General features: G+C 47.0%; 1 non-coding gene across 1 annotated transcript; it reads right to left on the reverse strand.

Moving 5' to 3' along the window:
* Window positions 1-2,117: 2,117 nt before the first annotated feature.
* Window positions 2,118-2,306, reverse strand: LOC144479804 (U2 spliceosomal RNA). The gene has a single exon (XR_013495569.1). It is a non-coding gene; the product is annotated as a U2 spliceosomal RNA (small nuclear RNA).
* Between the last annotated feature and the right edge of the window lie 24,629 nt (window positions 2,307-26,935).

A 26,935-nucleotide genomic window follows, 5' to 3' on the forward strand; every position in this document is an offset into this window, starting at 1 on the left:
AGACCATACAATCACTGCCTATTCCACAGGAGATAGTATTGGCTCTGCACTTCTTGTTAAGTTCCATAGAAAGAATCCATTGAAACCCTACAAGGCAGAAGGAGGCCATTTGGCCCATCGAGTCTGCACCAACAACAATTCCGCCCAGGTCTTATCCCCACAACCCCACACAATAATCTCAATAATCCCTCTAACCTTTGCATCCCGGGACATTAAGGGGAAATTTAGCATGGACAATTAACCTAACCCGCACATCTTTGGACTGTGGGAGGAAATTGGAACACCCAGAGAAAGCCCATGCTGACACAGGGAGAACGTGCAAACTCCACACAGACAGTGACCCAAGCCCGGAATCGAACCCAGGTCTCTGGAGCTGTGAGGTAGCAGTGCTAACCACTGTGCTACCGTGCTGCCCATAAGGTTGTGGACAGATAGTGAGTCAAGAAAATGGTACTGACAGTGTGGCACTTCAACAAGGCAGAGTAAGTGAAGCTGTATTTGCAAACGCAGGGATGATATAACCTGTGAGGATGGGGTGCTATTTTGGGGGGCCTGTGAGATTGCACCACCCCCAGGGAAAAGGCCTCTGCTCCAAGAGTCACATGATGCCCATCCTGACCAGAGCAGAATGAAAGCGTTAACCTGAAGTTATGTCTGGTAGCCTGGCATTGACAGAGATATTGAATACTGGTCGGGCAGTGTGAAAGATGTCAGAGTCAGCAAGCATTACCACCACCAGCGAACATGCACCCCTGGGAGTGGCCGGGTCTTCCGTGGCCGCGGCTTCATTTTGCTGAACCTCTTTGGAACACATGTTCCTAATCTTAGTAGATGCCCATTCCAAGTGGTTGGACGTTCAGCTCATGAGATCCACCACAGCCACATCCACGATTGAGAAGCTGAGGTAGATCTTTGCAATGCATGGTCTTTCCAAAGTGTTGCTATTGTATAACGGAGTAGCATTCGCAGCAGATGAATTTCAGATTTTCATTAAGTCTAATGGCATTCGTCATGTCAGGTCAACCCCCTACCATCCTGCCTCAAATGGGTTGGTGGAACGAGCCATGCAGATGTTCAAGGCTTCCATGAAGAAGCAGGTTCACAGACCGTTGCCATTGTGAGTGGACAGTTTTCGTGCGGTTCTACAACGCCACACTGCATGTCAGGGTCACACCTGCAGAGTTGCGAATGGTTTGGCACCAGTGTACCGGTTTAGACTCGGTGTTCCCAAATTTGTCGGGGAGGGTGGAGGCGAGGCACCCCTCTCAGAAAGGAGACAAATCATTTAATGTGGATGACCTCTTGTTGGCACGGAATTTTGGTGGCAGACCTCGCAGGCTGCCAAGGAGAGTTGTGGCGAAGATTGGGCCAGTATCAGATGTGGTGGAGGCAGAGAGCTGTCAAGTTAAGTAGCATGTCAACCACTTACACAAGAGAGTGGAGCCAACTGCAGGCGACGGGCAAATGGGCTTCAAGTTCGTCTGTACCAGCCTCTGAACAAGACAGTTTCATGTCCATGGTGGGGCCAAGGCAGCTTTGATTTCAGTGGCTGAGGCAAAAGAAGGAGTGGCGAGGTCTTAGCTCCAGAGGGGACTAGCAGGTCCACCCCATCACTGGATCCCGTGTCATCGGCTGCTGAAGAACCCCTGACACAGTTGGAATGTTCCACAAGGGCCCGGAAGTCCCTGGACGGACTGATGTTATGGACCATTTTCCTCGGTGTCTGTTCTGTAATATTGTTATTTCTCTGCCTATGAGTTAACTGTTTTTCTTTTTGTTTTTATCATAGGTAGTCCAAGAAGTTAGTGGGGGGAATGAGTTGGTAGCATGTCCCCTTTAAAGGGGAGCAATCCTTCGCAGGTCACATGACTGGGCCAAAGCCAATGGAGTGCGAGCGTGCAGACCTGGGCCAATTGGAAGTGAGGGTGAGCAGTCCCGGGGCTGGAGGGCTTCAGTTGGAGTCAGGGTGTTGTTAGGAGTAGAGCTGTATTAGCTGTTTTTTTTAAATATACTTTTCCAATTCAATCAAATCCAATTCAGAGTCTCAACAAGTTGAGACATTTCAGATCCAGGCTGACAAGACAGGGCGAGCGACCAAACCACCCTGTCCTGGGCCTGATCTACATGAGCCAAGCTGATTGGAGAAGGGGGAGGTTCCTCCTCCAAGACTTGAGCTCATTTGCATCTTAGCCAAAAGGCCGAGATGCCGCTTTTAAAAATTAGCCTAATGACCTCGACCAAGTGCGGCCGACCATGGGCTGCCGACCATACTACACTTGATCTTAGCCAAAAGGCCGAGAACTGAAACGTTTCTGTCTATAGTTCCACTTTTCAATAAATAGTTAATCATTGGCCACATTGAGTTGCCTCAAGTTATAGGGATAATGTGGTGAATAAAGATTCACAAGGTGTGGCCGGGGCAGATGGCTTGTTTCTGTGCTGTAATTTCTATGTTAAGGACAAAGTATTTGACCTATAAGCTGAAATCCCCCACCATCAGTAAATTCAAACTTGTCCACAGTGAACCCAAACCTATTGAGTTTATCTCAGCAGCTCTCACCAGGATGTTCATGTGTAAACGCTTCGCAGAAAAATAATTTGTTCATTTCACATTTGCCTGTGGCCTCATGTGTGACACAGAAATTGGCGGAGAGTTCTATTTAAACTTGATGTTGGCTGCCAAGACAGATTACATTCATAAATGAAATAACAGAATTGCTTATCTAAAACGCAGCAAGACAAGGACGGCTGCTACAGGTGACTACTGATTGCAAGTAGTATTCAAGGTCATTCTACAACGGGGAACAGTGTTTGACAATGCTCATTTACAAAGTAATTCATGCCATTTCTCTGTAACCACCCTGATATCAATCGTTACAAATTATATTTTCCCTTCCTTTCCTGGAGGAGCTGGCTCACGTTGAGACATGGCTCCAGGGTCACTGACTGACCTTCCATACTCCACAAACATGACTGTTCCCTACATGTGCGTGCACTGTCCATTGATCATAGGGAGGGTGGGTGGGGTGTCACAGCTAGGGTCGGCCCCCTCACATGATGTCCGTGTATGTTTTCCGGCAGCGATCATTGTGAAGCAATAAGAATAAGAGCCAGGCTCCCCCATCGCCTGACCCGACCCACCAGCACCAGCCCAGTTACGGTGCCAACCTGCTATGACAGCTTAGATCAGTGAGCTCTGCACAGAGCAGCGATGGAAGCCGGGACTCTCTCCTCTGCGTGATTCAGTACCACATCTGATCATGCCTACAATATATTCAACACGATGTTACGTTGACCACAAAGGGCACAGGAGATCGTCAATAGGCCACCCAGGGGCTTCACGGGGTGGGATTTTATGGCCTCGCTTGGGTGAAATTGTAAAATCTGCCCGAGGCCAACGGAGATTTCTGTTCTGGGAACCTCGCCTGCCCAGGAATCGGGGCGGGAAAGGTGGTAGGGTTTCGGCCATGGAGTACGAACTCCCTTAGTGAGCAGGAGTTTAAAACCTGTTGCTTCAACCTGGACTGGTACTCTGCAGGTTCCCCGGTATCGACTAGCATGCTGTAAGCCATGGGTGTGACTCATTCCAACACTACATTCTGCACCCTATCCTTTTCCTGCTCCCCTATGTACTCTATGAACGCTATGCTTTGTTTGTGTAGTTTTAAAGTTTATTTATTAGTGTCATAGGTAGGCTTACTTTAACACTGCAATGAAGTTACTGTGAAAATCCCCTAGTTGCCACACTCCAGCGCCTGTTCGGGTACACTGAGGGAGAATTTAGCATGGCCAACCCGCATGTCTTTCGGGCTGTGGTAGGAAACCGGAGCACCCAGAGGAAAACCACGCAGACACGGGGAGAACGTGCAAACTCTGCACAGACAGTGACTAAGCCAGGAATCGAATTCGGGTCACTGGCGCTGTGAGGCAGCAGTGCTAACCACTGTGCCACCGTGCCGCCCCGTCCCTACAATACAGAAGAGGCCATTTGGCCCATTAAGTCTGCACCGACTCTTTGACAGATATTTTACCCAGGCCCCAATCCCCCGCACCATCCCTGTAGCCCTACACATTAACCATGGCTGATCCACCGAACGGACACATCTTGGGACACTAAAGGCATGGCCAATCCACCTAACATAGCGCGCAAGAAACAATACTTTTCACTGTATCCCAATACATGTGACAATAATAAATCGAATCAAATCTTGTGTTGTCATTAAAGGATGGAGGACTGGCCCTGGCGGAATCATCACACACAGCAATTTATTTTTAACACTTGCCCTTAGCAGATCACAACTGAATTTCCCTTTTAACGCAGCTTTTTCCCCTCATTTCACAAAGGACAGGAGAAAGCAGACTTGCATTCATGTTGCACCTCTCACAACCTCAGGATGTGCCAGTGCACCTCACTGCCAATGAAAAGTGCTTTTGAAGTATAGCCGCTGTTGAAATGCAAAAAACACAACTGGCAATCTGTGCACAGCAAGATCCCACAAACTACAATGTGATAATTGTTGCACAACGGGCCAATGGTACATGGTAATGAGTTAGTGAGATAACAGTGACATCAGCAGCCTTGTGCTAGAGACGCTGGAGAGGTGTTGGAATAATCCGTGCATGAGAGAGAGAGATGGACTTGCTTTCCAGGCCTGTCCTGTGTTAATCAAATTGTTCTGAAATAACCTAGGTGAGTCTGACCTGAGTCAGTCATGAGGAGAGGGAAACCTTCCCAGTAGAAATTTGGGCGGCACGGTAGCACAGTGGTTAGCACTGCTGCTTCACAGCTCCAGGGTTCGATTCCCGACTCGGGTCACTGTCTGTGTGGAGTTTGCACATTCTCCTCGTGTCTGCGTGGGTTTACTCCGGGTGCTCCGGTTTCCTCCCACAGTCCAAAGATGTGCGGGTTAGGTTGATTGGCCAGGTTAAAAATTGTCCCTTAGAGTCCTGGGATGCGTGGATTAGCGGGTAAATATGTGGGGGTAGGGCCTGGGTGGGATTGTGGTCGGTGCAGACTCGATGGGCCGAATGGCCTCCTTCTGCACTGTAGGGTTTCTATGATTCTATGAAATTTGGTCACAAGATGACCCACAAAACGTTAATGACCAGATCAACTGTATTAGTGACTAAAAGAAATAGGTGGAAACCTGAAATTAAACAGAAAATGCTGGATAGACTCAGCAGGTCTGACAGCACCTGTGGAGAGAGAAACAGAGTTAGCGTTTTGAGTCCGTATGACTCTTCTTCAGCACAAAGGAAACACAAGTTAAATGAACTAGAGGGCACAGCCCCAAAATAAGTGGGGGCCGGTTCAGAACAGAGTTGAGGGGGAACTTCTTCTCTCAGAGGGTGGTGAATCTCTGGAATTCTCTGCCCATTGAAGTGGTGGAGGCTTCCTCGTTGAATATGTTTAAATCACGGGTAGATAGATTTCTGATCGCTAAGGGAATTAAGGGATATGGGGAGCAGGCGGGTAAGTGGAACTGATTCGCTTCAGATCAGCCATGATCTTGTTGAATGGCGGGGCAGGCTCGAGGGGCTAGATGGCCTACTCCTGCTCCTATTCCTTTTGTTCTTATGATTCATATAGGTCACGTTGGTTTGCAAAAATCATTGGGTGGCACAGTGGTTAGCACTGATGCCTCACAGCGCTAGGGACCCAGGTTCAATTCCGGCCTCGGGTGACTGTGCAGATTAGGTTGGTTGGCCATGCTAAATTGCCCCTCAGTGTCCCAAGGTATGTAGGTTAGGAGGATTAGTGGGGTAAATATGTGGGGCTACAGGGATAGGGCCTGGGTATGATGCCCTGTCAGAGACTCGGTGCAGACTGGATGGGCCGAATGATTTCCTTCTGCACTGTAGGGATTCCACGATTCTAACTTTAATTTCTGAAACCAATAATTGGAATGTTTACAATGTTGTAAATGAGTTCAATGATGAATTACTCTAGCAGTTTTTTCTACAACTCACAGAAGGATATCCACCAGGGATTACTGGGTGCAGTAATTTTTCTTGCCAGCAGAGGCTACTCTCATCTGCTCACATGCACACTGCCAATCGTTCTACAGCGCACTCCTGCAATCTCTGTCTTTCTCTATCCCTCTATCCCTATGCTGTTCATTCTCCCACTGGCACACAAAAAGAAGGGGGTTGAGACAGAGCAAAAGAAAAACAGAAGACAAAAATAAGAATAAAATGCACGCAAAGCAGTAAAGTAAAGTAAAGAAAACCAAAGCAAGCCAAAGCTTGTTAAAATCCCCACAATGCAGAAAAGGCCATTTGGCCCATTAAGTCTGCACTGACTCTTCCACAAATATTTTACCCAGGCCCTATCTCCCACCCCATTCCTGTAACCCCACGCATTTACCACGGCTGATCCACCAAACGGATATATCTTGGGACACTAAGGGGCAATTTAGCACAGCCAATCCACCTAACCTGCACATCTTTGGACTGTGGGAGGAAACCGGAGCACCCGGAGGAAACCCACGCAGACACGGGGAGAATGTGCAAACTCCACACAGACAGTGATCAGAGGTTGGAATTGAACCCGGGTCCCTGGTGCTGTGAGGCAGCAGTACTAACCACCATGCCTTGCTGCTCTGTTGTCACAGGGCTGTGAAAATATCCAAACCTATCTGGAAGCTAAGCTTAGCACCCGTTTGGGAGACTACCATAGATGTAGTCGGATTTTTTGTCAGCAAGGCTGCTAGCTCTGCCCATTGATGCTGCTTTCAGTCTGTCTGCTGTTTTTTTGCCAATTATTTGCATGTGCCAGCACTTTCTCTCACTTGCTCTCTCATGTTCACTCTCTTCACAGCCTCACTCCCCACAGCCAATTTTCTTGCAGCCTTTCCACAACCTGGGCCTGTGCATGGAGGTCATTTTGTCCAGCACTCTTTATCTCCCAGGTTGCTCACAGCACTGGCACAGTGGCACAGTGGTTAGCACTTCTGCCTCACTGTGCCGGGGACCTGGCTTCAATTCCAGCCTTGGGTGAAGTTTGCATGTTCTTCCCGTGTCTGTGTGGGTTTACTTTGGGAACTTTGATTTCCTCCCATAGTCCAAGAGTGTTAGGTGGATTGGCCATGCTAACTTGCCCCTTAGCATCCCAACATGTCGAGGTTAGATGGATTAACCATGGGAAATGTGTGAGGTTATTGGGGATAGGATGGGGAGAGGACCTGGGTGCAGACTCGAAAGGCTGAATGGCCTCTTCTGCACTGTAGGGATTCTATGAATCTACGAACTAATAAATCTTCAAATTCCTGGAAACTCCAGGGCACAGGGGCGGCACGGTGGCACAATGGTTAGCACTGCTGCCTCACAGTGCCAGGGACCTGGGTTCAATTCCGGCCTTGGGTCACTGTCTGTGTGGAGTTTGCACATTCTCTCCGTGTCTGCGTGGGTTTCCTCCGGATGCTCCGGTTTCCTTCCACAGTGCAATGGTGTGCGGGTTAGGTTAATTGGCCATGGTGAATTGACCCTAGTGTCAGGGGGGTTAGCAGGGTAAATATGTGGGGTTATCGGAATAGGGCCTGGGTGGGATTGTGGTTGGTGTGGGCTCGATGGGCTGAACAGCCACCTTTTGCACTGTCGGGATACTATGATTCTATGATATCCAGAAAGGTTGGCAATCTGACTATTCGGCCCATAGGGTAAACACAAATTAAAGAGCCGGGTGTGATTACTCTCTGTGTGTGGTCAAAGTTGAATTCCAGTATACTTGGTAAGCTACATAGAATCAGGTCATGGTTCCTACCCAACACAACGTCTGCCTTCAGTAGATATTACTGTCATTTTCCTTTCCCAGTCAGGAGAACATGAGGCTAATTGAACCATCCACACTGTGGCCCCAGCAAACATCACTTAACTCGACACGCTTTGACGATCAAACTTAGGACGTTGTAAAGGTTCAGGACTACGGTGGGTGTTAACTGTATGTTAATTACGTTCAATTGTAGGCAGATGGTGGGCAGTAACCGGAAATTCACTTGTTCCCCTAAAAATAGGAGCAGACTGAAACTTGTCTAGTGATTTGTTAGGAGCTGCATGTTTGTAATGTGTATCGCCGTAAATAAATACTTAGAAAAGTGTGTAACATTTGGCTCCGGTTATATCCTTTCCCAACTTCCTTCCTGGAATGAGTGTTGTATTCACACACTGAGCCATCAGGGGGAGTCCAGGATAGGATGTCCAAAAATCAGATGTCATAATCCCAAACATTTCTGCAAAGTAGCGCAATCTTGGAACATTCTCTAATAACACACAATGATTTCTGTCTCCGCATGTATATTTCCCCTGACTAATATGTTTACTTATCTGTTTACAAGAACTCTTCTAACTGTTAAGAAAAATTAGGATTTAGTTAAATGTTCCATGCAGCTCAGGAAAGTCACTCATGTTTCCTGTCTGAAATTAGACTTTTGAGTAGGAAATGAATGAACTAGGAATCAGATCAGATCTTTGCTGTTCCTGTGCTGATTTATATATAAATCAAGAAAGAATGTTGTGACCTTAATAACTTCAGGAGAAAGGGAATAGAACATCTGATCTCTCCCAGTGGATGGGAGAATTTGTATCCATTAGAGTGGTTTTTCTTGTTTATGCCTTCTAGACAATGGGCATGCTGTATCATAGATAATCTTTCTCGCTTTCGTAGCCTCCAACCTTTCTCCCTTCTTCTCATGTAACAAAAATGAAAGGGGATTAAGAACAAAAAGTTTACACTTTTGAATAGGGAAAGCATAGCCAGGAGTGAATGACACTCTGTGCGTCAGCAATGATGCTCTTAAAAATAATAGAATTCAACCCTTTGTGCACGCGAGGAATGCTTGGTTATAAACATCACAACACAAAAAAGCACGTGAACCTGCAGAAGGGTGGATTAGTGTAAAGCCTGCCAGGTCTTTTCCTGTAATGCTTTGACTCATTTTGCCTGTAGATATTCTGGCTTTTCTGGGAGATCTGGTTTGAATTCGACTCAGTGTGGTGAAGCATTGACCCATTGCATTCAGCTGGCTGTGGTTACTCCTGCACACACTCCACTAGGCTGGGAAGGTTCAGTCCTTAGCGTGAAAGGGAGAAACAGTGAGAGAGACAGATAGAAACATGAAGGGAGAGACTGCTTAGAGAGAAAGATAGAAAGAGACGGATAGATAGGTAGGTAGGTCGGTAGGTAGGTAGATAAATGGATAGCTGGTAGGTAGGTAGGTAGATAAATGGATAGCTGGTAGATAGATAGATAGATAGGTAGGTTGGTAGGTAGGTAGATAAATGTATAGCAGATATATAGATAGATAGATAGATAGACAGAAAGATAGATAGATAGATAGATAGATAAATGGATAGCAGATAGATAGATAGGTAGGTCGGTAGGTAGGTAGATAAATGGATAGCAGATAGATAGATAGGTAGGTAGGCAGATAAATGGATAGCTGGTAGATAGATAGATAGATAGATAGGTCGGTTGGTAGGTAGGTAGATAAATGGATAGCAGATATATAGATAGATAGATAAATAGATAGAAAGATAGATAGATAAATGGATAGTAGATAGATAGTTAGATAGATAGGTCGGTCTGTAGGTAGGTAGATAAATGGATAGTAGATAGATAGATAGGTAGGTAGGTAGGTCAGTAGGTAGGTAGATAAATGGTTAGCCGGTAGATAGATAGATAGGTAGGTAGCTTGGTAGGTAGGTAGATAAATGGATAGTAGATAGAAAGATAGATAGATAGGTCAGTAGGTAGGTAGATAAATGAATAGTAGATAGATAGATAGACAGACAGACAGATAGATAGATAAGAATAGCTGGAAGCTTCCTGATTGGCAAAATTCCACCCAAAATGTCAGAGAGCTGGGGAAAGTGAGAGACAGAAAGAGAATGGGAAAATAGAGAATAGAGGAAAAAAAAGGAAAATAATAGGCACACAATAGCCACAAAGACCCAATGTTTCACACAGAGAGTCTTAGCAAAACTGATTCCAGAAACCCAAATCCAGAAGTCCCGCCCCAAATTGGCATGATGGCACAGTGGTTAGCACTGCTGTCTTTCAGCGCCAGGGGACTGGGTTCAATTCCCGGTTCGGGTCACTGTCTGTGTGGAGTCTGCACGTTCTCCCTGTGTATGCGTGGGTTTCCTCCGGGTGCTCCGGTTTCCTTCCACAGTCCGAAAGACGTGCTGGTTAGGTGCATTGGCCATGCTAAATTCTCCCACAGTGTACCCGAACAGGCGCCGGAGTGTGGCGACTAGGGGATTTTCACAGTAACTTAATTGCAGTGTTAATGTAAGCCTACTTGTGACACTAATAAATAAAACTTATTTGAAATTGAGCCCTCACCATTTTCACAGGTGTGAACGGGGCTGGTTCTTATTGACATATCTGCGGTTCACGGAGGCAAAGGCACATGTTAAAGTGTGGCTGTCTCAGTCAGATCTGATTTTGCTAGTGGGATGTCCAAACGTGACTGAGCACTTTGAACCTGGGAGGAGAAAGTCTAAACTTACTTGAGTTCTTTGGAGATTGAGGGTATCCTTTTGGAGAGGTAAGGTACTCTTTTAGATGTGTTCTCAGGATGCCTTTGGGAGAGCTCAGATGCCCTTTGGGAATGTTAAGAGTAGACATGAATGTACATAAAAAGTATATAACCGCATTGAAACTGTCAGGCTCATTAGAGCTCTCAAGAAAGCTGTCAACAGAGCCATAAAGAGAGCTGTTAACAAAGTCTGGCCAGTGACACTTAAAAGGCATGGTACATTGGGGAGACCATGCAGACACTACAACAGATGAATGGACACCGCATGACAATCACCAGGCAGGAGTGTTCCCTTCCAGTCGGGGAACACTTCAGCAGTCACGGGCATTCAGCCTCTGATCTTTGGGTAAGCGTTCTCCAAGGCGGCCTTCAAGACACACGACAGCGCAGAGTCGCTGAGCAGAGATTGATAGCCAAGTTCCACACACATGAGGACGGCCTCAACCGGGATCTTGGGTCCATGTCACACTATCTGTCACCCCCACCATTTGGCCGGGGCTTGCAAAATCTCACTAACTGTCCTGGCTGGAGACAATTCACACCCCTTTAACCTGTGATTTTCCCTCTCTCCACTCGCATTGTCTGCACCTGTAAAGACTTGACGACCTGTAAAGATTCGCATTCCAACCATTATCTTGCAAATATGTCTCCATCTATATATGCCGTGTTTGTGAACTCACCTCTCCACTCACCTGATGAAGAAGCAGCACTCCGAAAGCTCGTGATTCCAAATAAACCGGTTGGACTTTAACCTGATGTGAGACAATGTGCACAATAGTGTTTTGACACTAGTGTTGGATTCTGACCAGTGCATCAACTCAAATTTCCACTTAAAGCCACTCCCAAATTTTGTCAGGAATTACGTCTATATTTACACTGGGGGGAATTCTCCTGTTTTCAGGCTAAGTGCCCCCGCCGGTGGGACTGTTTCCCATTGGCACTGGCAGCGTCTGTCGGGTGGGCTTCACCCACCTGAAATATGCGAATGAGTTCATCTCAGGGAAAGCGCCAACTAGCCCCATTTTTCAGAGGTTGGGGACACCTTTTTAAAGAGCGCCCCGATCTCCGCAGAGACAGGATCCCTCCCCCCAAAAAATGAAATATAATCCCTCACCCCACTGACCAGGGGAGCACCAGCAACCCCTCACCAAAGAGGGGCAACCTCCCCCACAGCTAAACAACTCCCATGCCACACCAGCAAGAGGTGACCAGACCCGAATCCCCTCCCCACTCAGGACCCCCTTTAGTCACCCTCCTCCCTCAGAACCCCTCATTCAGACACCCCTTCCTTCCTCGGAGTCCTACACAGCACCCCTTCCCCCTCAGACACCACCTCCTCCATAGACCCCTTTCTCTCAGAACCACTTACTCAGCCCCACTTCCTCGAGGGGTCAAGGGGCCTGAGTGGGAGCCTGAGCGGGGGAGGGGTGGGTGTCTGAGGAGGAGGGCAGTTGGACCACCCTCATGCCTGCATGGTGTGGAGGGTGATGTGTGATTTGGGTGTGGGGGAGGATGTCTCTTTGTTCTGAGGGCTTGGTGGTGCTCCCCTGGACCTCGGGGTTAAGCAAACCATATCCACATTGGTGATTACCCTCACTAAAGCCCACCCAATGTATTTCCCGCTGCGGGGGGGGGGGGGGGCTGATTGGGCCGTCAAACCCACTAGCGGGTTTGCACAATTGTCGGGTTGCCTCTCGCTCTGAGCGGGAACCCAATCAGGGAGAGCGGGGCAGGGGGGGGGGGGGGGGGGTTGAATCCCGACAACCCTCATGCCTGGCAGGAATCCTGATTTTAGCCCCATCGCCCAAGTCAACGGGCAATCGGAATTCCTGCCATCGTCGGATGGGGCTGAATATTGCCTCTCTCCATTCTGTCCTCCAAAGTGAATCATTTCACACATTGCTGAATCCCATCTCCCCCTTGTCCGCCCATTCCACCAGCCTCTGCCCTTTTGAAGTTCAACACTGTCCTCACCGTTCACAATATTTCTAAGTTTCGTGTGAAATTGTGGCCTGTACCCCAAAGACTGGGCCATTAATATCTATGAAGAAAAGCAGAGGTCCTAACATCCAGCCCTGAATTAATCCAATATTTTCCCTAAAATGTCCAGAAGCGAAGTGGTGTCCAGCCTGGCTGATAGACGGATGGGAGAGCACCTGGAAGTGCCAGGTGCAGTAGCTTTACCTACCAGCAGAGGCTGCTCTCAGCTCTGTACATTCACACTGCCTTCCACCATCAACCTGTTCACCGCTCACCCTCGCTCTCTCTGTCCCTCCAAGTCTCTCTCACTGCACTGCTGTTCATTCTTCTGCTGGCAGACAAAGGGAATGGGGCTCATTAGCAGAGTGAAAGAAAGCAGAAAAAGAAAAAAAAGCGAGGGAATAGCAAAAGCAGGCCATCGCCGACATGCTCTGAAAGTATCAGCTCACGTTATCTTGGAAAATATTGTCAGGAATGTTTAGTACAGGTGCAGTAGGCTGTTCTTGCAGGAGAGGCTGCCAGATGTTCTGCACATTAACCCTGCTTTCAATCAGCTACCAGGAACCATAGAATCCCTACAGTGCAGAAGGAGGCCATTCAGCCCATTGAGTCAGTACTGACCCCGACAGAGCACCTTACTCAGGCCCACCCCCCATCCTGTGCCCATAACTCCGCACATGGCTAATCCGTCTCACTTACAATCTTAGGCACTAAGGATCAATTTAGCATGGCCGATCCAACGAACCTGCACATCTTTGGACTGTGGGAGGAAACTGGCGCACCCGGAGGAAACCCACACAGACACGGGGAGAATGTGCAAACTCCACACAGACAGTCACCTGAGGCCAGAATTGAATCCAGGTCCCTGGTGCTGTGAGGTAGCAGTGCTAACCACTGCGCCACCGTGTTGAATAGGAATGTAACAGTAACATCACCATACTAGCATTCCAGAGGCCCAGACGAATGCTCGAAAGATGTGAGTTCAAATCCCACCATCGCAGCTGGAGAAATTTAAATTGAATTAATTGATAAATCTGGAATAAAATGCTGGTCTCAGTAATGATGAAATTGAAACTGCCACTCCAGCTATCAAGACGGCAAGCCCAAACCCAAAGCCTAGGGCTCCAAAAACTATAATGGCTCTATCTTACTCAGATATTCTCTGTGTTTTCAGACCCTGCTGCTGGGCTCTTACAAGCTGATGGGTTTCACATGACGGATATATTTATCCCCAGATACTGGGCGATACTCTTGTCGTGAAGACCCATCAGATTCACTAATACCTTTCAGGGAAGGAAATCTACCATCCTTACCTGGTCTGGCCTACATAAATTCCAGAGCCACAGCAATGTGAATCTCCACTGCCCTCTGCATTGGCTTACCAAGCCGCACAATTGTATGAAACCTCGATAGAGAAGTCAAGTGAGAATAAAAATGGATGGACTACCCAGCATCAACCCAGTTGCCTAACCATTGCCCAGACGGCTCTGCAAAGTTCTCCTCACCAACATCTGGGGACCTGTGCCAAAACTGCGTGACTGTCCCAGAGATTGATCAAACAGCGGTCTGGTGTAATCATACTCATAGATTCATACGTTACAGCCACTGTCCTAGACTCCTCCATCACCGTTCCTGGGTATGTCCTGTGCATGGAGCAGCGAGACCCACTATAGGTGGCAGCAAAGTGGTTAAACAGTCAGGAAGAAGTGTCTCTAACTGTTGTCAACATTTGCTGGGATTTTACCGCTTCGCCTGCTCAAGGCTCGTAAAATCCCACTCAAGGCCAATGGAGAATGCCATTCCGCGAGCCTTGCCCGCCCCGATTCTGGGATGGGCGAGGTAGTAAAATTCCGGCCATTGACTCCAAACCCTATGAACTCTTGGAGTATCAGGTCAAACAGGGACAAGGGAACCTCCTGCTGATTACCAATTACCATCCTCCTTCAGTTGATGAATCAGTGTTGAACATCACTTGGAGGAAGCACTGGGTGTAGCAATGACACAGAATGTACTCTGGCTGGGGGACCTCAATGCCAATCACCAACAGCAGCTCAGTAACATCACCAATAATCGAACTGGTTTGATCCTGAAGGTCACAGCTGCTAGTTTGGTGCAGGAACCAACAGAATACCTGCCTGACCTCTGTTCAGTAAAGGGTTAATAACAGGAGCACTGTAACTACTGATGTAACTATGATGTTGTGTCACATGATTAAGTAATAGATCTGGTGAGAAGCAGAGCTATGGGTGGCATGGTCCCACAGTGGTTAGCACTGCTGCCTCACAGCGCCAGGGACCCAGGTTTGATTCCTGGCTTGGGTCACTGTTTGTGTGGAGTTTGCACATTCTCCCCATGTCTGCGTGGGTTTCCTCCGGGTGTTCCGGTTTCCTCCCACAGTCCGAATGGCGTGCTGGTTGGGGGCATTGGCCATGCTAAATTCTCCCTCAATGTACCCGGAGTGTGGCGACTAAGAGATTTTCACAGTAACTTCACTGAGTGTTAATGTAAGCCTACTTGTGACAAACTTAAAAATAAACTTACAACCTCACGTAGAGAATTCTGAGGTGTAGATAGATCTGTGAATAAACAAGACTAACCATCTATGGTAGAATTCTTAAAGTAACAGGTAAACCCTAACCAAGACCCAAACTCAAGATGAAACCTCATACTTGCCAATCTATCTGTTGCAGATGCATCTGCCCATGAAAATATCAGCTGGGGAAATCACTGCACAATTCTTGTGGAGATTAAATCCGCCGTCACACTGAGGACATAATCCATCGTGTTACATGACATTACCACTGCTCAGTGTGGTAAATGGGCTAGACTCAGAGCAGATCCTGCAGCCCCAAACTGGACATGTGTGAGGCTCTGAGGGCCACCAGCAACAACAGAATTATATTCAGCCGTAATCCCAGTAAACCCCTTTACCATTACCATCAAGCGAGTGGTTTAAAACTGGTTCTAGCAGAAGTGTGCGGGAGCATGACAGGAGCAGTACTGCACATATCTAAAAATGCGCTGCTAATGAGGCTACAGCATAGGACCACTTGCATGCTAATCAGCAGAAGTATCATGCCATAGGCAAGAGTTAAACAATCCCACCCACAACTATTGGGTCAGATCAAAGCCCTGCAGTACTGTCACATCCCATTAGGAATGGTGGTGGGCAATTAAACAACTAACCGGAGGAGGAGGCTCCATAAATATCTCCACCCTACATGTGGAGGAGCCTAGCACATCAGTGCAATGGACCAAGGCTGAAGCATTGGGCAGCACGGTGGCACAGTGGTTAGCACTGCTACCTCACAGCGCCAGAGACCCAGGTTCAATTCTGGCCTTGGGTGACTGTGTGGAGTTTGCACGTTCCACCCGTGTCTGCGTGGGTTTCCTCCGGGTGCTCTGGTTTCTTCCTACAGTCCAAAGATGTGCAGGTTACGTTGATTGGCCATGCTAAATTGACCCGTAGTGTCCTACAGTGTGCAGATTAGGAGGATTAGCAGGGTAAATAGGTGGGGTTACAGGGATAGGCCATGGATGGGATGATCTGTCAGAGAGTTGGTGCAGACTCAATGGGCCAAATGGCCTCCTTCTGCACCATAGAGATTCTATGATTTGTCACCATTTTCAGCCACTATCAAGTAGATGATCCAGTTCGTCCCCTCCCTAAGGTCTCCAGCAACACAAATGCCAGTTTTCGATTCATGCCATGTGATATCAAGGAAACGCTGGACACTGCAAATGCTATGGGCTTTGACTGCATTCTTTCCATAGTACAGAAGACATAACTCCAGAACTAGCTGTGCTCTGAACCAGTGCAGCTCTTAACACTAGCATCTCCCTGACAACATGGAAACTTGCCCAGGTATGTCCTGTCCACAAACAGCAGGACAAATCATCTGGTTAATTATCACCTCATACTCTCAATCATCAAAAAAGTGGTGGAAGGAGTCATCGACAGTGCTATCAAGCGGCTCTTAATCAGCAACAACTTGTTCAGTATTGCTCAGTTTAGTTGCTCCAGGGCCACTCAGCTCCTGACTTTATTACAGCCTTTGTTCAACTATGGACAAAGGAGCTGAACTCAAGAGATGAGGTGAGAATGATTGCGCTTGACACCACAGCAGCTTTTGACCAAACATGGCGTCAAGGTGCCCGAGCAAATTTGAAGTCAATGGAATCAATTAGAAAGCTCTCCACTAGCTGGAGTCATACATACCACAAAAAATATGAGTAATAGAGTCATAGAGGTTTACAGCATGGAACCAGGCCCTTCGGCCCAACTTGTTCATGCTGCCCTTTCTTTTTAACAACTAAGCTCGTCCCAATTGCCCACATTTGGCCCATATCCCTTTATATCCATCCTACCCATGTAACTGTCTAAACGCTTTTTAAAAGACAAAATTGTACCCGCCTCTACTACTACCTCTGGCAGCTTGTTCCAGACACTCACCACCCTCTGCGTGAAAAAACCGCCCCTCTGGACCCTTTTGTATCTCTGCCCCCTCACCTTAAACCTATGCCCTCTAGTTTTAGACTCCCCTGCCTTTGGGAAAAGGTATTGACTATCAAGCTGATCTATGCCCCTCATTATCTTATAGATCTCTATAAGATCGCCCTTCAGCCTTCTACGCTCCAGGGAAAGAGTCCCAGTCTATCCAGCCTCTCCTTATAATTCAAACCATCAAGTCCCGGTAGCATCCTAGTAAATCTTTTCTGCACTCTTTCTAGTTTAATAATATCCTTTCCATAATAGGGTGACCAGAACTGTACACAGTATTCCAATTGTGGCCTCACCAATGCCTTGTACAACTTTAACAAGACGTCCCACTCTTGTATTCAATGTTCTGGCCAATGAAACCAAGCATGCCGACTACCTTCTTCACCACTCTGTCCACCTGTGACTCCACTTTCAAGGAGCTATGAACCTATACCCCTTGACATCTTTGTTCTATAACTCTCCCCAACGCCCTACCATTAACTGAGTAAGTCCTGCCCTGGTTCGATCTACCAAAATGTATCACCTCGCATTTATCTAAATTAAACTCCATCTGCCATTCATTGGCCCATTGGCCCAATTGATCAAGATCCCGTTGCAATCCTAGATAACCTCCTTCACTGTCCACTATGCCACTAATCTTGGTGTCATCTGCAAACTTACTAACCATGCCCCCTAAATTCTCATCCAAATCGTTAATATAAAAGCTTGTGCTTGTTGGAGGATGAGTATCTCAACTCTATGACATCACTGCAGGGCTTCCCCATCTTCAGCTGCTTCATCAATGATCTATCTATAGATAGTTACATGGATAAGATGGGTATAGAGGGATATGGGCCAAATGCGGGCAATTGGAATTAGCTTAGGGGTTTAACAAAAGGGCAGCATGGACAAGTTGGACCGAAGGGCCTGTTTCCATGCTGTAAACCTCTATGACTCTCTGACTCTATGACTATGACCTCCTCTCCAACGTAAGGTCAGAGGTAGGGATGACCGCTGGTGACCAATATCTTACATTTCTCCTCCATGCTACATTTAAAATACCATACATCAGCATAAAGCCTTCAGTAATAAAAAATAAAAACCCAAGTGATTTGAGATTCCACTTTTACTGTCTGCAATCACTTAAAAAAAACAAGTCACAAAATACGAAATTGTTCCAGAAAAATGTTGCTTGAGTAGCTAAACAAATATCAAAATAGTAACATCTCAATGAGAGTTTGTATCCAAATTCTTTGCAACTTTAGCATTGCATTATGTAAATTGGAGATTACCATCCAAATACAACAAGACTGGACAACATTCAGGTTTGGGCTGATAAGTGGCAAGAAAACATTCATGTCAGGCAAAGACTATCTCCACCAAAAGAGATTCTAACCCGTTTCTCTTGATATTCAATGGCATTACCAACATTAAATCCTCCACCATCAACCTCCTGGAGGTTACCATTGAGCACATAAATACTGTGGCTACAAGAACAGGTGAGAGGCTGGGAATTCTGAGGACAGTAACTCACCTCCTGACTGCCAAAGTCCTTCCACCATCGACAAAGCACATATCAGAAGTGTGATGAAATATTCTCCACTTGCCTGGAGAGGGAAGCTTCAAGAACACTCAAGAATCCATAGAATCCCCATTCGGCCCATCGAGCCTGCACCGACAACAATCCCTGTTACCCCACATATTTACCCTGCTAATCCCCCCCGACACGAAGGGACAATTTAGCATGGCCAATCCACCTAACCAGCATGTCTTTTGGACTGTGGGAGGAAACTGGAGCACCCAGAGGAAACCCATGCAGACACGGGGAGAATGTGCAAACTCCACACAGACAGTGACCCAAGGCCGGAATTGAACACGGGCCCCTGGCGCTATGAGGCAGCAGTGCTAACCACTGTGCCACCGTGCCGACTTTTGACATCATCCATGACAAAGCAATCCGCTTTATCCACAACCTATCCACCATCTTAATTCACTCCCCCACCACAGTTGCACTGTGGCAATAATGGGTGGAACTTTACCGGCATGTCCGCCCGAGGATCGTACAATCCTGCCCGAGGCCAACAAAGAATGCCGTTCTCCGAGCCTCGCCCACCCCGGGAATCGGGGCGGGCTTGCCGGTAAAATTCTGTACCATCTACAAGCTGCGCTGCAGCAACTCACCAAGGCTCCTTCGACTGTGCCCTCCAAACCTCCGAATGCTACCATGTGGAAGGAAATGAGCAGCAGATGCTTGGGAACACAAACTGCCTGCAAATTCCCCTCCAAGCTACTCACCATCCTGACTTGGAAAGATATCACTATTCTTTCCTTGTCATTGGGTCAAAATTCTGTGAGTCTCTCCTTAACAGCACTGTGGGTGTACCTGCACCACCAAGACTTTACGGCCCCATTGTGGCGTGTCTCCACCCAGCGGATACAGCCAGCCATATAAATCATGATTCAGATCGGCAGGACTGTAATAACCGGCCTGGCATGAGGGACCGTAAAATCCTGGCCATGGACTGAAACAGATCAAGAAGGTGGCTCACCACCTCCTCTCCAAGGGCAATTAGCTGTTGCCAGCGACACTCACACCCCCAAGAACAAATTTTATAAGTTAATTATTTGAGTGTGGGTGCAATCTCTCTAGCATGCCCTCTCCTGCTTGCTCTCTCTCGTGCTCTCGCTCTTGTGCTCTCTCTCTCGTGCTCTCTCTCGTGCTCTCTCTCTCGTGCTCTCTCTCTCGTGCTCTCTCTCTTGTGCTCTCTCTCTCGTGCTCTCTCTCTCTCTCTCTCACACACACGTTTGCTTACCTTTGGCGCATTTTCTTGCAGTCCATTCTCTTTCTGGGCTGGTCTGCTGACCAAATGGGGGTCATGCACTGCTTTTATCTTTATGAAGGAAGTTTAATGTTTAATAATTTATTTTTTGTTTAATACCTCTACGATTTAGTTTCCAGATTACTTGCAACAGTGTCCTGGAGATGAATTTTCAATTCCTGGAAACTCCAGGACAATCTGGGATTGTTGGCAGCCTGACTATTCTACCTATAGGATGAATCTAAATTACAGGTAGCTTCAGCTAGTGGTGTTACTGGGTGTGGTTCCTTTCGATCTGTGGTCAAGGTTGAATGCCCGTACATTTTGGGTGCAATGTAAAGTGAAAATGCTGGAAATATTTAGCAGGTCACATGCGCGGCACGGTGGCACAGTGGTTAGCACTGCTGCCTCACAGTGCCAGAGACCCGGGTTCAATTCTGGCCTCGGGTCACTGTCTGTGTGGAGTTAAAGTCCAACAGCTTTATTTGGTAGCAAAAGCCACACAAGCTTTCGGAGCTCCAAGCCCCTTCTTCAGGTGAGTGGGAATTCTGTTCACAAACAGGGCATATAAAGACACAGACTCAATTTACATGAATAATGGTTGGAATGCGAATACTTACAGCTAATCAAGTCTTTAAGATACAAACAACATGAGTGGAGAGAGCTGCACTGTATCTTGTAGATGGTACACAGGCTGCTTTTTCCTGGATGGCTTCAAGCTTTGTAAATTTATTGGAGCTGCGCTCATCCAAGCAAATGAAGAGTATTCCATCAGATTTGTGTCTTGAGTCTTGTAGATGGTGAACAGGCTTTGGAGGGTCAGGAGGTGAGTTACTTGCCACATAATTTCCAGCCTCTGACCTGCTGTTGTATTTATAAAGCTGGAGAGAGCATCAAGACAGGCTAAAAAGATGTGTATTGTCTCCAGACAAGACAGCCAGTGAAACTCTGCAGGTCCAGGCAGGTGTAACCCCCACAACCTGCCTGGATCTGCAGAGTTTCACTGGCTGTCTTGTCTGGAGACAATACACATCTTTTTAGCCTGTCTTGATGCTCTCTCCACTCACGTTGTTTGTATCTTAAAGACTTGATTAGTTGTAAGTATTCGCATTCCAACCATTATTCATGTAAATTGAGTCTGTGTCTTTATATGCCCTGTTTGTGAACAGAATTCCCACTCACCTGAAGAAGGGGCTTGGAGCTCCGAAAGCTTGTGTGGCTTTTGCTACCAAATAAACCTGTTGGACTTTAACCTGGTGTTGTTAAACTTCTTACGATGCCCACCTTAGCCAGGCTCAGGAGCAGTCCCATGAGGAGGTCCATCGAGAAAGGCAGTGGCATAGTGATATTGTCACTGGACTAGTAATCCAGGGCAAGATCTGGGGACCCAGGTTCGAATCCCACCATGGCAGAGGGTGAAATGTAAATTAAATTTTAAAAATCTGGAATTTGGGGCGGCACGGTAGCACGGTGGTTAGCACTGCTGCTTCGCAGCTCCAGGAACCTGGGTTCGATTCCCGGCTTGGATCACTGTCTGTGTGGAGTTTGCACATTCTCCTCATGTCTGCGTGGGTTTCCTCTGGGTGCTCCAGTTTCCTCCCACAGTCCAAAGATGTGCGGGTTAGGTTGATTGGCATGCTAAAATTGCCCCTTAGTCCTGAGATGCATAGGTTAGAGGGATTAGCGGGTAAATGTGTAGGGATATGGGGGTAGGGCCTAGGTGGGATTGTGGTCGGTGCAGACTCGATGGGCCAGATGGCCTCTTTCTGCACTGTTGGGTTTCTATGATTCTATGATTCTATGATTTGCCCACTCCCCTCCATATTGAATGACGAAAGGCCAAAAGCCTGTATTGCAGCCCTTTCAAGTAATGGAAGGGAATCTTGACATACATGAAACATGGGCTCCTCCAGGCCACAGAAATTACAGGAAACCTGGGAGTCTGTGGTTGGTATCTTACCACCATTCACTGCAGTGGGAATTTCCCATCATGCCGCAGCGAGTTGGCTGGCAACCAAATTTTCCGACTTTGCTGCAGCGGGAGCGTGGCATGAATGGCAGGTACGATCATGCCCTGTGAATCAGTTTAGGTATTTATTACATGGGACAGCCGGGTACAACACCATCCATATTTCAGTGTTCTATTCCTAACTGCCGCACTACCTGAGCTTTGACGGGTTTGCTATCTCTCTTCTCCACCTGGATTGTCTGGTAGACAATCTTTCTCTCTTTGTAGACTTTAATCATTCTCTCTCTCTCATTTGCAGGTGACAAAAATGAAGGGGTTAAGAACTTGAGGAAATATTGCCGAGAATACTACACTGTGTGTCAGAAATGAGGCATACAAAAATGAAAAACTTTTGGTTCTAAATATTAAGACACAAGGAAATAAGCGTGTGAGCCTATGGAAGGGAGAATTATCCAGATGCCTGTCAGGCATTTCCTGCAATGTTCGGACTCATTGTGCCCATAGGTGTTCAAATTCCGGTAAATGTTTTCTTTGTAATTCTGCATTGGAATTTAACTCTATGTGGTGTGGCACTGAGACACTGTAATCATCAGACTCCCAGGGTGGGATTTTCATAGAAATCATAGAAACCCTACAGTGCAGAAGGAGGCCATTCAGCCCATCGAGTCTGCACCAACCACAATCCCACCCAGGCCCTACACCCATATATTTTACCCACTAATCCCTCTAACCTATGCATCTCAGGACTCTAAGGGGCAATTTTTAACCTGGCCAATCAACCTAACCCGCACATCTTTGGACTGTGGGAGGAAACCGGAGCACCCGGAGGAAACCCACGCAGACAATGTGCAAACTCCACACAGACAGTGACCCGAGCCGGGAATCGAACCCGGGACCCTGGAGCTGTGAAGCAGCAGTGCTAACCACTGTGCTACCGTGCCGCCCCAAGTTTTCTGGCTGAACCTGCCTTGAAACTGTAAAATCCCACTCGTGGTCAATGGCTCTTTCACAGTCTGTCCCTCGCTCACGGAACGTGAAAATTTGCCCCAGGGTCAGTTTCCACTCCATGCTGGTCTCAGCTGAGTTGTCATTTAGATTACATTGATTTTTTTAACTTATTCATGAGACATGGGCGTCACTGGCTGGCCAGCATTTATTGCCCATCCCTAGTTGCCTTTGGAAGCCAGCTGAGAGTCAATCACATTGCTGTGGCTCTGGAGTCACATGTAGGCCAGACCAGGTAAGGACGGTGGATTTCCTTCTCTAAAGGACAATAGTGAACCAGATGGGTTTTTCCGACAATCGACAATGGTTTCATGGTCACCAGTAGATTCTTAATTCCAGATATTGTTTCTTGAATTCAAATTCCACCATCTGCCATGGCGGGATTCAAACCTGGGTCCCCAGAACATTAGCTGAGTTTCTGGATTAATAGTCTAGCGATAATACCATTAGGCCATCGCCTCCCCTGATTCCCTCCCTGAGCAAGGGTGTGGCTGTCAGTGTTGGGGGCATCAGGGAATTGAGCCAATGTTCATGCTCCTGTTGGCTATCTAAAGTTTTTAAAGTTTATTTATTATTGTCACAAGTAGGCTTACATTAACACTGCAATGAAGTTACTGTGAAAATCCCCTCGTCGCCACACTCCAGCGCCTGCCCAGGTATACTGAGAGAGAATTTAGCACGGCCAATGCACGTAACCAGCACGTCTTTCGGACTGTGGGAGGAAATCGGAGCACCCGGAGGAAACCCACGCAGACACAGGGAGAACGGGCAAACTCCACGCATACAGTGACCCAAGCCGGGAATTGAAACCCTGGGTCCCTGGCGCTGTGAGGCAGCAGTGCTAACCACTGTGCCACCTGTGCCTCGTGACTCCCAGGGAAAATGTTTGGGTGTTAGGTGAGGCCAGGAGCTGGAATGAGTCTGAGGTGTCCTCCTTCTCCTCCCTCCACACCATAAAAGCAGCATGAGGTAATGGTGGGGTGAGGGGATGCAGGTGGGAGTGGGTGGGGCTGCTGTGACATTACGGAGCAGCACTTTGAAGACAAGAGGGAAGAAAATCAAAACATTTATTTTAAAGAACAATTCTGATCATGTGCAGAATTTGAAGTAACCCCCCCCCCAAGGACTGTGTCAGAAGCTAGAAGGATTTTGGAGCTGATTGTAAGAAAATGAACATTAAACCAAGGAAAAGTCTACAATTGCAGCCAACAAACAAATGGTCAGGAATTGGCATTATTTTTATCTCCCAGGGACCATCCTTGAGAACTCTGGTCACTGAGAATTAGAGACTAGGCAAAGAGGAGCCATGAGACTGAACTAATCATCAGAGGTCAAACCTGAGCTCTGAGGACAGAGAGCAAACTGGTCTGTGTCCAGCTCAGACTAATAAGATGAAAACCTTGCCTGTCTGTTGACTGGAAGCGATGAGTCAGTTTGATCCATTCGGATGAGATGTTAAACTGAGGCCCTGTTTTTCAGGCATCTGTAAACGATTCTGTTGAAGAACTATGTTGGTTGTTGCATCATTCTTGCTGATATTTAGCCCTTGAGCAATACTGCCAAAATCAGATCACCAATTGTCATTTCTCTCGTTGCTGGCAGTGAGATCTTGTCATGCTGATGCAGCGTACATGGACTTCCAAAAGACATTTGATAAAGTGCTACAAAAATAGTTAAACTGAAGGCCTTGGAATTAAAGAGATATTGGGAACATGTGTACCAGATTGGCTGTAAGAGAGAGAGATAACATACAACAGTGGTGAATGGTCGTTTGGAGGTGTGTTTCCGAGAGTTGGATATTAGAACCATTTAAGAACAAAACAAAGAACAAAGAACAATACAGCACAGGAACAGGCCCTTCGGCCCTCCAAGCCCGCGCCGCTCCCCGGTCCAGGATTGAATCCTGAATCCAGGATCCCCGCCCAATTTTCCAGCCTATCTACATCCTAATATCCTATCCACCGAGCTGTCCCTCACAGCTACGATGCTTTGTTCATCACAACCTATTAACTCACCCCCACCCCCCATTCCAGACCATGTGATCTCCAGGGAGAGGCGAAAACCCAGAGTGAAAACCCCAGGGCCAATATGGGGAAAAAAAATCTGGGAAATTCCTCTCCGACCCCCTGAGGCGATCGAAACGAGTCCAGGAGATCACACTGGCCCTGATCGGAAAATGCTTCCCAACCCTATTCATTTCCCCTTCTGCTTTACGAACACCATCTGAATTCCCTGCCCCCGAGACAGGTTCCCAACTATCCGCAGTCTCGCTCTGTACTGGCACCAGCAAGATGATCATAGCATGAAGCCTTGAAACGAGAAACAAAGAACAATTAGCCCGCGCCGCTTCCTGGTCCAAACTAGACCACTCTTTTGTATCCCTCCATTCCCACTCCGTTCATATAGCTGTCTAGATAAGTCTTAAACGTTCCCAGTGTGTCCGCCTCCACCACCTTGCCCGGCAACACATTCCAGGCCCCCACGACCCTCTGTGTAAAATATGTCCTTCTGATATCTGTGTTAAACCTCCCCCCCTTCACCTTGAACCTATGACCCCTCGTGAACATCACCACCGACCCGGGGAAAAGCTTCCCACCGTTCACCCTATCTATGCCTTTCATAATTTTATACACCTCTATTAAGTCTCCCCTCATGCTCCGTCTTTCCAAGGAGAACAACCCCAGTTTCCCCAATCTCTCCTCATAACCAAGCCCCTCCATACCAGGCAACATCCTGGTAAACCTCCTCTGTACTCTCTCCAAAGCCTCCACGTCCTTCTGGTAGTGTGGCGACCAGAACTGGACGCAGTATTCCAAATGAGGCCGAACCAACGTTCTATACATCTGCAACATCAGACCCCAACTTTTATACTCTATGCCCCGTCCTATAAAGGCAATCATGCCATATGCCTTCTTCACCACCTTCTCCACCTGTGACGTCACCTTCAAAGATCTGTGGACTTGCACACCCAGGTCCCTCTGCGTCTCTACACCCTTTATGGTTCTTCCATTTATCGTGTAGCTCCTCCCTACATTATTCCCACCAAAATGCATCACTTCGCATTTATCAGGATTGAACTCCATCTGCCATTTCTTGATATATTGATGAACTGAACTAATTTGCAAGGTAAAATATAACACAGACATTTTTTTTTGTTATTTATTTGTGGAACATGCTGGCTGGCCAGCATTTATTGTCCATCCCTAGTTGCCCAAGGGCAGTTGAGAGTTAACCACCTTGCTGTGGCTCTGGAGTCACATGTCAGCCAGACCAGGTAAGGACAGCAGATTTCCTTCCCTAAAGGACATTAGTGAACCAGGTCGGTTTTTCCGACAATTGGCAATGGTTTCACGGTCATCTGTAGATTCTTAATTCCAGATATTTTTTATTGAATTTGAATTCCACCATTCGCTGTGGTGGGATTCGAACCTGGGTCCCCAGAACATTAGCTGAGTTTCTGGATTAATAGTCTAGAGATAACACAAGTAGGCCATCACCTCCCTGAAATGTGAAGTGATACATTTTGATTGGAAGAATGAGGAGGTATAATAGAAATTAAATAGTACAATTTTAAAGTGGGGCACAGGACCTAGGGGGTGTATCTACACAAATCTTTGAAGATGGCAGGGTAACCAGGATAACTTCCTTTGTGAAACTTGTGAAAACCTGTCCGATTCTTTCTTTCATGATCGCAACCCAAAAACAGTTAAATACTCACTAAATTGGCAAGTATATTTTTTTCAATGAAAAAAAACCTGTTTCATTCTAACAAGGAGAGGGAGAAGAAGAGAACGGAACTGACCACTCCCCCCCCTCACCTGGTTGTACCTTTGAAGAGAAAAAATTCATGTGATAAGAGAAAAGATTCTTCAGGTGAAGAAGGGGCTAAGAGCTCCGAAAGCTTGTGTGGCTTTTGCTACCAAATAAACCTGTTGGACTTTAACCTGGTGTTGTTAAACTTCTTAATAAGAGAAAAGAGCAGAGGATTGAATCTAATTGTGAGGCTGTACCAAAGAATTGACAAGAACAATGGTTCACTAGTTCTCATTCTCTTATCTTCTTTGGATCCATCATGAAGCAGGCATGAGCCCATAACAAAATCTGTCTCCAATATAATGACGTTGATATGGTAATCTCTCTGTCT

Source organism: Mustelus asterias, chromosome 26, assembly GCF_964213995.1.
Source record: "Mustelus asterias chromosome 26, sMusAst1.hap1.1, whole genome shotgun sequence".
Lineage (NCBI taxonomy): Eukaryota > Metazoa > Chordata > Chondrichthyes > Carcharhiniformes > Triakidae > Mustelus > Mustelus asterias.